This window comes from Pagrus major, chromosome 12, assembly GCF_040436345.1.
Source record: "Pagrus major chromosome 12, Pma_NU_1.0".
NCBI lineage: Eukaryota > Metazoa > Chordata > Actinopteri > Spariformes > Sparidae > Pagrus > Pagrus major.
The window spans coordinates 5,834,668-5,837,632 of record NC_133226.1 but is presented as its reverse complement, the minus strand read 5'-3'; positions in this window follow the sequence as shown (position 1 = coordinate 5,837,632).

Sequence of the window (2,965 nt, the reverse complement as noted above, 5' to 3'; positions counted from 1 at the left end):
AGGCAAATAAATGCATTAGAACAACATTCAAAATCTCAATGCAAAGTCAAATAAATTCAGTTAAAACTGAAGAGAATAAAAACAGTTACAGGGAAGTAATAAGTAGCCCAGGTTTAATTACAGACATAACACAGGAGCAGAGAGACTAGTCCATCATATATGACCCTCTGTGGGTGTGTGTGTGTTGGACGCCTTCAGTTAGCGTGAACAATCTCATGTCAAACAAACCACAGGAAACTGAAGAGTTCAGTCATGTTTACACAGGTAATATTCTCTGTTAGTTTGTGTTCAACTCAACATATTAACTGGATTAAAAGCTTGCAGCTTCTTTATTTTCTCATCTGAATTAATTTTACACATCATGGTGGTCATTTATTTTTATGAGAGTTTAATCCAGACCAGATTGTCTGATATCAGCAGATGTGCTGTGATGCAGGAGCGACTATTCACCACTAGGTGGAGCTGCTGCTCTGTGATGCGATGATGAACAGTACGGCCTGTAGTAGCACTGTTACACCACTGGATGGCACACCACACACACATGGATAAGATCCATTCACTCAGCTGGATGTGAGGACTTGTGTTCTCCTTTCATTTATTCATTCATCACTGATTCAGACTCAGTTCACCTCTGACTCAGTCATCTAGACCAGTCGATCACCAGGTGATCAGTGGCAGAAAATATATATCAGTCACTGGGGTCATTTAACTGAACAGCTAGAACTTGCAACAGAGTAATTATATGTAGTTATATTGGTACTTTTATTGAAGTAATGGATCTGAAATGATCTATATGTTCAATATGAAGAGGAGAAAGTGATGGCAGAAAATGAAATACAACTATGGAAATGTGAAATAAATACATTTTAAAACATACATGTTTACTTCAACATACAAGTTTTCAACACATAACACTGTTGTGATGTAATGAGTTTGGTTTGTAGTCAGCACCTACATTACATCTGACAAACTGTTACAGACCTGGCATTTGTATTTATGACAGAAGTGTTGCACTCGGAAACTGTGGGGGGCGCCAAATCACACAAGAATTTTCTGCATAATGCATATGACTGGCTGCAGAGTTTTTACATAATGTTGCCTTAAATAAATTCAATTAAATTGTATGTATTTATTTACCAATACATCAGGGATGCAAGGGGCAGACTTTCCAGGAACTTTCCAGAAAACTGTCCAATGACTAGGACTGTATTTTCTTTCCTAATTTCAATAAAATCTTAGCTTTTATAAACGTTGTTCTGAAACAGTTGGGATGCTGTGTAAAACAGCAATGAAACAGAATGTTAGAATAAGGAAGAACCAGACTGAAAGAATATATTTTATGATTGTGAAGTGGTGTGTCAGAGGTGCAGAGTGTGTGAAACTCATACAGTGCCTCAGGATTTGACAGCTGCATCATGTTGGACTACTTTAAAAACGACTTCATTTATTATTTACTTATTTTTACCTCGAAAGTCCATTGATGTATCTTCACTCACAATGCTGTGGAGATGTAAACATAATGACAACACCTCTGCAGCCAACCAGAAACCAGAGACGTGTTGTCGCTGGGTAAAGCAGTGTGCAGAGCTGGCTCTCCTATTGGCTGTGGCTGGATTTGTTTTAGTGATTCCTGAACAGATGATGTGCCTGCACCCATATGGCAGACCTCTGGGACTCCTTTGTGCTGTGACTGATGTGACTCACGTCAACTTTAAAGGCTTCCTCCTTCACTTTAAGACCCTCCCTCCCCTCGCCCCCCCTCTGCTGCTGATCTGCAGGATGAATGGGGAGTCAGCTCCATGTTGATCTGGCAAAGTGTGCCTTTCGTTTTGTATACACCCTCCTCCCCCCTCCTCCTCCTCCTCCTCACCCCTGCAGCCCTGCAGCCTGCACACTCACAGCTCCAGACTTTGTTTTTTGGTGAAAGGGACCGTCTCAAATGTCCCGTGCAGCCAACAGCAGCTGCTCCTGGACCTCGCCATTCTTCAGCACAAAGGAGGAGAGAGGGCCGGGGTCTCGGTGCACCTTTGTGCCGAGCCCCTCCTGTCGTTTGCTGCTCTTTGTGTCCATTGAGGAGGGTGTTGGCTGGAGCTTTTGTCTGAGTTTTGTGTTGGTGAGGGTGTGCAGAGGATGGGGGCGCAGTACAAGCACATTTAGCCATCTGATGTGGTTCGACAGCACACACATCAGCAGGCAGACAAGTGTTGTGTAACTCAAGTCTGGTCTACAGTCCACTTTGTTGTGACTGGATCTTCCAAAGTCAAAGATAATTTGCATCTTGAGTTAAACGTATTTTCTTCCAATTTTTGTTTTTCTCCAAACTGCTATTTCCAAGAATGAACTTTTACACTCATATTCAGCCATATCAGCTTTCTAAAACATAACACATACACACATACACACACATACACACAGTGTTGCTTCTGTGTCTGAATGAGGCCCTTGAGGGCCTCAGCACTGAATGGAGAAGCAGACTAGTGTTTTGGCAACAGCTGGCAGTGTGTGTGTGTGTGTGTGTGTGTGTGTGTGTGTGTGTGTGTGTGTGTGTGTGTGTGTGTGTATGTCTGTCTGTCTGTTCACTTGTTTACATGCTGCAACTGTGGACGTAAACAGATAAAAATAACCTTTATCTTGATATTTATTTACACTTGTGTTGCCTCTAAAGATAAAATCTGACACAAACAAATCAACTTTCACTTCCAACTAACATCTAATTATCTTGTCATAATGCAGCACTTACAAAAACAACATTGTTTATATGGAGCATTTAGCACGAGACATACAAGCTCTCACTTTAATACTAATATTAGTATGACGTTTGGATTATGACGTGTTTTGTTGTGTAAATCAAAAGTTGTTAGTGTTACTGGTGATTCATCATGAAACAGGCCTGACTGATGGAAATCACAAATTAGCATCAGCAGCTGACGACTGAGGGAATGGGCGTGTTTGGCTGTGTGTGTGT